At 42.1% G+C, this 12,565-nt stretch overlaps 1 protein-coding gene across 2 annotated transcripts in view; it reads right to left on the bottom strand.

Moving 5' to 3' along the window:
- emp2 (epithelial membrane protein 2) overlaps positions 1 to 10,869 on the bottom strand; it is a 57,154-nt gene extending 46,285 nt beyond the window's left edge. The window contains exon 1 of one of the 2 annotated variants that reach the window (XM_063059214.1): positions 10,721 to 10,869. The gene's annotated coding sequence lies outside the window, so the exon portion shown is untranslated. Of the gene's footprint in view, positions 1 to 9,746; positions 9,766 to 10,720 lie in introns of those variants that run through there. The other variant, XM_063059215.1, reaches the window with a different exon arrangement.
- Between the last annotated feature and the right edge of the window lie 1,696 nt (positions 10,870 to 12,565).

Here is a 12,565-nt window from a genome sequence, read left to right as displayed (position 1 = left end):
TTAAATTTAGTAACTCACCTTGTGCTCAAATGAAATAATATCATCATAAAAGTACGTTTATCTTCATCCATATGAACCTAGCTGAAAGATTTGCCTGCACAACACGTACAGTACACTACACTACTTAAAATTCAGCCCACTTCTTCTCCCATGTTATGCTTACCTCTGCACAAATATTTATCTCCTACTTCGCGGCACCACTTTAAAGATTAAAGACTCGCTCTATTTGTCACATGTGCATCGAAACGTACAGTAAATGCATCTGATCAAATCAGGGAGGATCGTGCTAGGCAGCCCACAAGTGTCACCGTGCTTCTAGCGCCAATATGGTATGCCCACAGCTCAGTCACCCTAGTGGTACATCTGTGGACTGTGGGAGGAAACCAGAACACCCGGAGGAAACCCACGCGTCTACAAGGAGAATGTACAAACTCCTTAACTCCTTAAGTGGCGGGAATCCAACCTCGATCTTACAACCGGTGCTGTAACGCGTGGCACTTCCGCGAGGTGACTATGCCACGCCTCTGCGCTGCAGTGAACGCCCCCAAAACCAGTTCCACCCCATTCTGCAATCGACTTCTGCCTCGTGGGATATCACCTCAGTTTTGATCATCTTGTCTACAGCTGTTTGTAGATTGCCGGTAGGGATGTGTTTATGGTTCAAATATCACCAAGTTCAAATAGCAAAGCATAAGGACGATACAAGCTTTAAAATAATTTAGTATTTAAAAATAATTTAGCTTTTACTGTGCCATGTCTCTTATGTAACTATGCATTATTGCCTGTTCCTCGGTAATTCATTGCCTTTAAAGCCACCCACCTTGACATCATGGACCTCTTGGGAAATGCGATTCCCATCTGTTAACAAAAAAAACTTGGCTTTCTTTTTGCAGCAAGTTTTAGTAAGTACTAAAAATAATTTAGTACTTAATCTATGAACAAGCCCTGGTGATTCTAATTTTTATAATAAATAGTTCTAGAAGAATTCAGAACATGATTATAGAAGAGCAAAATGCAGAAATAGGGAAAGAATGCTGGGGGGGGGTATTGCAAAATTTCTCAGAGAGAAAGGAAGAGAAGGACATGTTGAAATGATGAAACCTTATCAGCAGAATGTGTGGAGTTGCTTGAGTGGTCAGTTTCTACACTTGCAATGGCATCTTACAGGTTGACACCTACTATGGAAGGGGGCTAAAGGTTATTCAATAAATTGTGCTACAGCTCTGAACTCCCACATGTCATCTTGGCAGTCAGGTGCAAATCAGAACCACCACCACCAGAGTTTACATCACCTGAAGGAAAATAACAAAATAAAATACAGTTTTAAATACTTTTTTTTAAATACAGAGCACCATATGATTTTTATAATAGTTTATCACTTACCAATCATCCCTTCCTAAAAATTTCCATAAATATTCATGCAAACATTAATCTGATTACTTGCTCATTTACTTCACTGCTGTTTGTCAGAATTTCTCCTGCAGAAAGTTTCCATCTAGATTTTACATTGCAGCAATGTAGTACTTCAAAAGTGTTACAAGTTCTTAGTTCTGAAAAGGTGCTATATAAACGTTTGTTCTTTTTCTTTAGCTTGAACCCGCGGGAGGTGCTCAACCTTTTAAATATTGTTGCTAGGCATTTGAGATTCTACTCCAAGCAACTGTGTCATTTACAATCCATCTGCGTTTTCATCCTATGTACCCAAATCAGAGAACGTGTACATATAAACACCATCACTTCTTCTGAACATTCCAAAGCACTTCACCACCAGTAACACTCAAGTGAAAACAGAAGCTGTAGTCATATAACCAGGCTTGGATTCAATTAACAGCTCAGTGAGTGCAGTTTTCTCTTACTGCAAAAAGAAAGCCAAGCGTTTTTTTTAAAAGTTGGCAGATGGGAATCTGTATTTCCCAAAGAAGTCCACAATGTCAAGGGTGGCAGCTTTAAAGACAATGAATTACTGAGGAACAGGCAACAATGTATAGTTACATAAGATACTTGGCACAGAAACAGGCCATTCAGCCCAATCAATCCATGCTGGCACTTTATGCTCCACTTGCACTTCCTCTTACATTCCCCACCTAAATCTATCAGCATAGCACTCCACCCTTTTCTCCCACATAGCCGCTTCCTTAAAGGATCATAACCACCCACTTCAAACACCTTCTCTGGCAGTGCGTTCCACAGTCTCACCACACCTTGGTTACAATGTTTGTTTTCTAGATTCCCTATTAGGTTATTTAATGACCATTTTCTATTTCTGTTCTCCAATTATGCTCATTCCTATAATTGGAAACAGTTTCTCTGCATCCGTTCTATCAAAATCTGTTATTTTATGTGATCTCTGTAAGATCTGTCTTTAAGCTGCCTTGGCTCAACATAAAAGGGGCCCAACTTAGGGATACATAAATACTTACACTTCTGGTAAATAATCCTTGAAAATCCTCTCTATACCCTCTCTAGTACTGTATCTTCACCTTCTCTCCTTTTCCATTCTCCATTCAAGCTCCCCTCTTACCTCTTCTCCTCTCCTCACCTGCCCATCACTTCCCTTTTGTTCCCCTCCTCCTTCTCTTTGTCCCTTGGTCCACTCTTTTCTCCTATCAGATTCCTTCTTCTACCATGCGTTACCTTTTCCACCTATCAGCTTCTGATGAAGGGTCTGGCCTGCTGAGTCTCTCTAGCATTTTGGGTGTCACCGTCAGTCACCTCCCAGCTTCTCACTTCATCCTCCCTCCCTCCTCTATCCCCCCATCCACCTTCTCTCTCACGTGACTTCACCTATCACCTTTCAGCTTGTACACCTTCCCCTCTCCCCAACTTCTTATTCTGACTTCTGCCCCTTCCTTTCCAGTCCCGATAAAGAGACTCAGCCTGAAACTTCGACTCCTTGTTCCTCTCCACAGATGCTGCCTGACCTCCAGTATATTCTGTGCAATAACCTGAATTTCCAGTATTTGCAGAATGCATTGAGTTCCCCATCTGCTAAATAATATGGTGACCTTAAATGCATGCAATACCCCAAGTATGATCTAACCATAATTCAAAACAATTACTCTTTCAGTTTTATCCTTCTGGAACTAAACCCTGGGGTTTGGTTTGCCTTTTTTAAATAAATATTTGATCATCTTAGCAAACAACCTATTTTAACTCTGAGACTCCACTGTTCCTTTCTCCACCTGGACTAACACCTCCAAAAGAGAAACCAACTGACCTTTCTATTCTGCACAATATTACTGGAATTTTCTGCACTGCCCCTCCGTACCGGCCACCAACAGCTCTGTCCCCCCACCCCCGGGTCAGTCAACGCTACCTTTGGGTTTAACTTCCATCCGTCCCACAATCTCTTTGACCCCCTACCATTAGGCAGAAGCTACTGCAGTATAGGGACAAGGGCTGCTCAGCTGGGTAATAGGTTCTTTCCCCAGGCTGTGAGACTTCTGAACACCCGGTACGCATTGCTTATGACAGTGCCTGTAGCAGTAATAGTGCGGTATACTTAACTACGGAATCTGTCATATATGCATTTTATGTCCATATAACAATTACAGCACGGAAACAGGCCATCTCAGCCCTTCTGGTCCGTGCCGAACTCTTACTCTCACCTAGTCCCACCGACCTGCACTCAGCCCATAACCCTCCATTCATTTCCTGTCCATATATCTATCCAACTTAACTTAATAAATGACAACATCGAACCCGCCTCAACCACTTCTGCTGGAAGCTCGTTCCACACAACTACCACTCTCTGAGTAAAGAAGTTCCCCCTCATGTTACCCCTAAACTTTTGCCCTTTAACTATCAACTCATGTCCTCTTGTTTGAATCTGCCCCATTCTCAATGGAAAAAGCCTATCCACGTCAACTCTATCTATCCCCCTCATAATTTTAAATACCTCTATCAAGTCCCCCCTCAACCTTTTACCTTCCAAAGAATAAAGACCTAACTTGTTCAACTTGTCTCTGTAACTTAGGAGATGAAACCCAGGCAACATTTTAGTAAATCTCCTCTGTACTCTCTCAATTTTATTGACATCTTTCCTATAATTCGGTGACCAGTACAGGTCAACTTGTACATTTGCAGAACAATTTATTAATATTATTGTTCTAATATTTTATGTGCTGTATGTGGTATATCCACTGTGTTTTGCACCTAGGTTCCTGAGAAACATTGTTTTGTTTAGCTGAATACATGCGTAAGGTTGAATGAGAATAAAGTTGAACTTGAAATTTTAAAACCATGTCTTTGATTCCAGAGTGTTAATGGCAAATGGCGAACAGTAGGGGTCTAAGCTCTGGTAGAATCCACTACTCACTTTCTCCTACAGTGGAGAAGCTATCCTTTCCTCCCGCTCCTCACTTTCTGTCCCAAAGCCAGACGGCAATCCATTCTGCTACTTTTCACTTGAGTCCACACTCTCTGACATCCATTATATCAAAAATTATTTAACACATTCCTACCGACCCGTTGTCTGTTAGCTCCTCAAACAGTTCAATAAACTTGAATAGAATTGAACTTCTGAGTTGTAGGGAAAGGTTGAATAGGTTAAGACTTTCATTCTCCAGGGTGTAGGAGAATAAGGAGAGATTTGACAGAGGTATACAAAATTATGAGGGGTATGGATAGAACACACAAAGTTACTGGTGAACGCAGCAGGCCAGGCAGCATCTCTAGGAAGAGGTACAGTCAACGTTTCGGGCCGAGACCCTTTGTCAGGACTAACTGAAAAAGGAGCTAGTAAGAGATTTGAAAGTGGGAGGGGGAGGAGGAGATCCAAAATGATAGAAGACAGGAGGGAGAGGGATGGAGCCAAGAGCTGGACAGGTGATTGGCAAAAGGGATACGAGAGGATCATAAGGCAGGAGGCCCAGGGAGAAAGAAAGTGGGGGGGGGGGAGAAACCCAGAGCATGGGCAAGGGGTATAGTCAGAGGGACAGAGGGAGAAAAAGGAGAGAAAAAGAATGTGTGTATATAAATATGTAACAGATGGGGTACGAGGGGGAGGTGGGGCACTAGCGGAAGTTTGAGAAGTCAATGTTCATGCCATCAGGTTGGAGGCTACCCAGACGGAATATAAGGTGTTGTTCCTCCAACCTGAGTGTGGCTTCATCTTGACAGTAGAGGAGGCCGTGGATAGACATGTCAGAATGGGAATGGGACATGGAATTAAAATGTGTGGCCACTGGGAGATCCTGCTTTCTCTGGCGGACAGAGCGTAGGTGTTCAGCGAAACGATCTCCCAATCTGTGTCAGGTATAGATGGGGTAAGTGCAAGCAGGCTTTTTCCACTGAGGTTGAGTGAGACTGGACCTAGAGGTCGTGGGGATAGGTACACGGATGGGAGGGGTATGGAGAGCTATTGACTGGGTGCAGGTCAATGGGAACTAGGCAGAACAGTAGCTTGGCATGGACCAGATGGGCTGAAGTGCCTGATACTGTACTGTGGTGTTCTCTGGTTCTAAGACTCTAAGTTGGTCAGGACAGATTTCACGTTTTGAAATCCATGCTATCTTCATTATTATTTCTTATTTTTGTATCTATTCCCTCATTATGTCAGGATTCCACACTTCCTTTACCAGCACCATTATAACATGATTTATTTGCTCTGCTTTCTTTAAAAAGTAGTTACTATGTTAGCTATCTGCTAATTCTATTTTTCTTAAAATATTAAAAATGAGTAGCATCGCCTTTCCCAATTTGTCCATAGATTATTTTAAAGAGTGAAGCATGAGAAAACATCACAAAGACTGTTTTGGTAGCGTGAATTGGCCAAGTGGAATGAAGGATAGGTTAAGAAGGGGACGATTAAGAAGCTGAAGAGAAAATAACTTTGGTTCATCAAATCATTGGAGAAAGAGAAGTTGAAGATAAACTGCTCTGTCCGAACGTGGACTGAAGATTTTGCAAATCTTGTGCCTTTCAATCAAATGACTGAGATTTCTCTAACATTAGCTACAGACTATAATAAATCTAGAACAATAAATACACTCATTGGCCACTTTATTAGGTACACCTGTAATGCAAATATCTAATCAGTCAATCATGTAGCAGCAACTCAATGCATGCAGTCAGAGTCATGAGGCTCAGTTGTTGTTCAGACCAAACATCAGAATGGGGAAGAAATGTCATCTAAGTGACTCTGGCCTTGGAATGTTTGTTGGTGCTAGATGGGGTGGTTTGAGTATCTCAGAAACAGCTGATTTCCTAGGACTTTCATACAGAAAGTCTCTAGAGTTTACAGAGCATGGTGCAAAAACCAAAAAGTCATCCAGTGAGCAGCTGTTCTGTGGGCAAAAATGCTTTTAGTTAATGAGAGAGGTCAAAGGAGAATGGCCAGAATGTTTCAAGCTAACAAGGAGGCATCACTAACTCAAAAAGCCACACATTACAACAGTAGTATGCAGAAGAGCATCTCAGAACACACACTGTGTCGAACCTTGAACTGGATGCCCTACAGCAGCAGAAGACCATACTCAATAAAAGCGGCCACTGAGTATAAGTTTCTTATTCAAGTTAAGACAATGAATCCTCTGTCAAATCCTGCCTATTATCAATGCATCACCACTACTATATATAAAAAAAATCATTGCCCACTTTCAAATGCTAATTTCCACCCTCCATGCAAACATTGGAATTATGCAACAGCTGAAACGGGATAAACTGGTAGCACGATCTGCTTCCTACAGCAACCGGCTGAATTTAAGGAGAGAAGTTTCCTAAATTGTGTTTGCACTGGTCAAGCTGCCAGACAATCGCCTCCACAGAGAGCTGGTGTTCACTTCCTAGCCTTCCATAGCAAGAATGCCTGATCCAGGAATCCAGTATCAACAATTTCCACTAATATTAGCATGTTTCAAATATTCAACTAAATGAATGCTTAAAAACCGCAGCTCAGACCCAACTCTTTGCCACCTATCTTTCACAACAGAATCAGCCTTTGCTCCAAGCCATTAACTCCTGCCAATTAAGAGTAGAAATTACTTATGCTCTGATGTGTGTATAATGAACAGAGGCGGGGAGGGAAAGATTGGGCAATATGAGGAATAATGAATAAAATATACATACATTATTTGCACAAGGTGAGTAAAATCCTTCAAACTTTGAAAGACCATGAACTGCATCCAAGGTAGAGTTGTTAAGCTGGATTCAGTTTGCTTTGAGATTGCTTTTTGAAGACTGCCACACCCATTACAGATTTATTAAAAACTGTCCAGATTTCCTTTGCCTCAGACATGTGGCTCTACAGAGATTGGTCTAAACCAGTTTAGCAAAGCTGATGTACTTCCACACTAAACAGGATCTGTTCTCATCTCACGAACAGAAGTACTAAAAGAGATCATTATAGCATTCTACAGAGATATATAAACACAGGTACACCACAAATCTGGGAACCTGGCACAAGTCCAGTAACGAAATAGCACCATGGCTCAGCTGGGGCCTGTTAAACTTGTCAAGTTGCTAGGGTGGGGAGAACAAGGAGAGGAGAAGACTACAGTTTCCATCACATCCAACAGAAGGCAATGAGGAAGACCCTAGAACCTGGGCAGTCCAGCAACACATGAAACAAGTGCTGCCAGTTCCCAACACACTCACCCTAGCCCTCTAATCAGCAGTGGGCAGCCACACTCCTCACCCTGTCCTGTTTGACACCAGCTTCACAGCGCGCCACAACGAATCCGCCCTCCACAGGGAAGGTGAACCGGCCTGAGAGTGGTGAATCTGTGGGGGTTCATTGCCACTGGCTGCTGTGGAGGCCAAGTCATTAAAATGGAGGTTGATAAGCTCTTAGGGAACAAGTGTATTCAAATGTTTGTGTCAGGTTTTGAGATATTATAGAATGGAACTCCAAAACCAAGTGAAGGGTTTCTCTTGCACCCGACAGTGCAGGAAGACACGGAAAGTGCAGCACGATCCCATCTGCCTAGCTCAGCACTCCATTGAATCTTAAGACCTGATGGATGTCAGGACATAGAATGCATGTCATTGTGCAGGGCTTCCACTATCATCGTTATGATAGCTTCCCTCAAGTGAAGCCTCAATGAAGATTCAAAGAGGTGACCTTATTAAAAGATGGGATACTCAGGTTGTTTGACAGATGCTGAAAGATTGGTTGCTTTCAAAAGGGAAGGCTGACCTTAATTCAGGGGTTCCCAACCTCGTTTACGCCAATAACCAATGCCATTAAACAGGGGACCCGTGGAACCCAGGTTGGGAGCCCTTGCCTTAATGGACTGGCTCATCCACTTTTAGCAGAAGAGAAATTCCTTCCCCGGAGATGGTGAATGTTTAGAATTCTCCACCCAACATCACTGAAGATATCCCAGGTCAAATAAAACAAGACTTTTGGACAATCGGGTGCCAATGTTTATGGAGATCAGGCAGGAAATTGGAACTGGGGCTAAGGGAAGATCAACCGTCCTTACCAAAGTGGAACACATTTTTGGGACTACATGCTGTAAACCTGCCTTGACATCTTAGACTGAATGTGCATCTCTAACAGATGATGCACTGGAGTAGATGAGATTGAAGCAAGTTAGTAAAGCAGTGCAAGAGAAGGCTTAACTTTTGGCACAGATAACTGGCATTGCATCAGGCACTAGGGACAGAGGCCCTCAATCAATGGATCTCCATTGAACTTGCAGCAGGAGATAACCAAAGGTTTAACTGTGACTCAGATACTGCCAGTGGATTCTGATTATTCCTTAGGAAAGACCAAAATCTCCACCACCCAATCCCCCATAATGTCACACATAAGGCAAAGCTCCCAGAAGGTCAGTGGTGGTCCTCAATGGACACCAGGTATACCAATCAAAATGCTGGAGGAGCACAGCAGGTCAGGAGCATCTATGGAAAGGAATAAACTGTCAGGATGAGACCCTTCATCAAGACTGGAAAGGAAGGGTAGGAAACTTTGACTGTTTATTCCCCTCCAATAGGTGCTTCCTGACCTGCTAAGTTCCTCCAGTATTTTGTGTGTATTAGTCTGGATTTCCGTCATCCACAAAATCTCTTGTTTGAGGTATACCAACTCACGCCTACTATGAAACAGAAGGAAAAATCCGAGGACAGATCACCTTATGAGGAGGTCTGTGATCAGCGGATGTCCCCCACTTTAGAAAGAAACCAGGGGCTAGGGTGGGGGAGGAATGGGAGATGCGACAGGGGAATCTGTTCACTGGTTGGCTGACAACATGGGCAATGGTAATACAGTACACGGACACGACCCACACAGTGGCCTGCCATCGCCGCCCTACCCTACGACAATTATGTTAGGAGGGCCAACAAAGAAGTTTCAAAGTTCACATGTGGCAGCTGCGGTCCCACAAATTTATCTAAAATCGAGATTATACAACAGGAGATAGGTGAAATAGAGAGAGGCTACTTCGGAACCTGACCAGCGGTTTAGACTTGTTAAGTCGAATGATTGGTTTCTCTGATGAAATTTATAGAATATACAATAGTCCCGTGATAAAACTACCACCTACTTTGAAGTGGTCATATATTGTTCTACACCCACGGGCAGAACTTCTCGCTGAGGACATTTGTGGTCCTCATAGGCCAAGGAGTTTAATCTCATAAATTATGGAGTGTTTACTCCTGCCTGAAATCTCCTCCCACTCCAGAACGACAAGTCCGTGATTGCCATGTTAATGCCATGGTGCGGGGAAGAACACCGAGGGAACTCGTGCGCGGGAGATAACTCTCGGACATCCTCGAGGAAGATTGCAAGAAATGGCTTATACCTGTAAATGTCTGACCGAAATGTAATATCGAGTCTCCAGAGATGAGAAAGCAACAACGCGGTCTTCCCCGCGTGTTTGAAGTGGGTCCGTTCCAGTGAGAACACTTTAATTCAACAGTGCCGTGTTGGCAAGACCGCATAAACTTGTAGCACGACGTCAATCCCCACTGTAATGCAAACTTTGAGCGCCTTTTATTTTGTTTCAAATGTCAACAGCAACTGTTATCATAGAAACCACTATTTTGTTATAGAAGCAAAGTAAATCTACAGTTCGGCACTAACCACACCCTTTTAGAGAGAGAAAAAAAATCAGTTGTTTGAAAGGGAACTCCTTACTGATAGCAATCTCAGTCTGGTTTAAAACAACGCCGTTTTAATAAACTGGATAAACGACCCTGTCAGTATTCACCTTTAAGGCAGGTTACTTGTAAAGAAATTCTTAAGGCAATTCTTAAGTGAAGTAGAAAAGTGACTTTGGGAGCGGTGATCTCGCACGGCTCTGGGACAATCTCCTCCAGGGGCCGCTACACCTTCCGATTTCAGTATACAGTATCCACAACTCCCGTTCCAAAGGGACTGCTAATATTTGCAGACATTTTCTAAAACAAACTTATTTCTTAAAAGAAAATCTCCAAACTGTATGTGCACAACCCTACTCAAAGAAACAAGTGTTGTGTCCGCAAGTAACTTTAAGACTACAGGTGGGAGAAATGCTGAACCAAACACTAAAACGAGTTAGGGTCAAAAAGTCTGTTCTGAAGTACAAATCCTACATATTAAATATGAAAATCGTAGATCACAAACAACAATTCCTAACTGAAACCACTACTTCACTCCAATCCTAACAAAACGTGCTCTATTTCCTTGCTCAGGAGGGGAAAAAAATCAATCCGTTTTTAAGTACTCCAAAAAAAATCTTTTTAACATCAGTATTCCTAAATACCATCTTAACTTGCAAAGTTTAAAGTTACTTACATAAGATGTAGCGGACGGAGAGTGTGCAAGCGAGAGTCTGAACGTGGAGCTACTGATGTGAATGGGTTGTACCGATGCGCGCTTTGAGAGCCCGACTTCCAAGGCGGCTCCTTGTACGTCAGTTTAGAGGGCGGGATGAGTCGATTTCATTTGTAAAATTCGGGTTTCCCAACCGGCCCTGTCACACCCAGCTACCAAAAACGCCTCATCCGTCTGCATGTTCTCCAATCTGACATAAAAATGCGTGTAAGAAAAAGTGACAAGGAGACCCAAAATATTTCTACCCCTCAAAAAAAACAGCTTCCATTTAAAACAGCCACTCCAGAGGAACCATATCAAACTAAAAGATTTATTCTAAGGCACATAAAGGTTTGTTAAGGGAGGGGGGAGTTATGGAGATGGTTGGAGACAGCGGCGGTGGAGGGGCAGCTGGAATGATCTCTACCTAATTACCTGCATATCAAGGAGCGGATATAGTAGCTATGTAATGCGCCCTCAAAATCAGTTACATTTCTCTATACATAAGATTTTAGGAGTGTGGCTTAAAGAAAATGATAGATTCAGGGGGCCACTGCCAGATTCCAGGGGTCCTGGCTGCAGATAAGCGGTGAGGTGGTTAATTTGGAGGATGATGTCTGCGTAAGAAAAGGGAACCTGGAACTTCTGCCCTAAGGGGAAGGAAGGAGGCATAAAGGGTCCTGGGTTGGGAGAAAACGTGAAGCTGTTATTGGCAGAAGTCTAGGTATCCAGGGAAATAGATTTACATTACTTCGTAAATGAGTAATAGAAGAAATAAAATGTCATGATACATGTAAATGTAAATGTACTGTCAGATTATGAACAGATTGACTGAGTATACTCAGGAACTGTTTGAAGGCGATCGAAGTGAAAAACCAGAAATTAAGAAAAACATTGAGGGTCCAAGTATTTTAAAATCTGAAGTTCATGATGCAATAAATATGAAGAAAGGAAAGGCAGCAGGTCCTGATGAATTAGTAATAGAACAAATTATCGCCCTTGAAGATTATGGAATTGAAATACTTACTGATTTAATGAGTGACATTTATGAGACTGGAATAATACCAGAAGAGATGAAGAAATCAGTGTTTATCACTCTTCCTAAGAAACCTAGAGCAACAGAGCGTGAATTACATCGGCCCATAAGTTTAATGAGTCATATCACCAAGGTACTTCTAAGAATTTTGATGACAAGAGCTAAAAGTGAGATACAAGCTGGAGTAGGTAAAGAACAATGTGGTTTTGTGAAAGACAAAGGTACAAGAAACACAATATTGATGTTAAGAATACTATCAGAACGAGCTACTCAAGTGCAAAAATATTTGTTTTATCGAATACACAAAAGCATTTGATGAAGTGAAGTTATTTGAAATATTACAGTAAACTCTAGATCTAGATTTGAAAGACTACTGCCTAATCAGAAATCTGTACTGGAAACAAACTGCCGCTGTAAGAATAGATGGAGAAGTGAGTCAGTTTATGAAAATCACACAAGGCATTAGACAAGGGTGTGTTTTCTCCCCTGATTTATTTAATGTGTACAGTGAAACAATGTTACAAAAAATAAGAGACATCTTGGGAATCAAAGTTGGCGGTGAAAACATCAATGATTTCAGATATGCAGATGACACTGTGTTAATTGCAAGTACGGAGGAAGAACTATAAAACTTAATTGATATAATTATTGAAGAATGTGCAAAAATGGGTCTATCTATCAATTGCAAAAAGACAGAATGTATGATAATATCCAAAAAGAAGGAGAATCCTATCTGCAGGCTGAGAATAAACAGGGAAGACATAAAACAAGCAAAGAACTTTTGCTACTTA

The sequence above is a fragment of the Mobula hypostoma genome, chromosome 9 (assembly GCF_963921235.1).
Source record: "Mobula hypostoma chromosome 9, sMobHyp1.1, whole genome shotgun sequence".
NCBI lineage: Eukaryota > Metazoa > Chordata > Chondrichthyes > Myliobatiformes > Myliobatidae > Mobula > Mobula hypostoma.
Note: the sequence above shows the minus strand (reverse complement) of the source record. Positions and strands in the feature narration are given on the sequence as shown.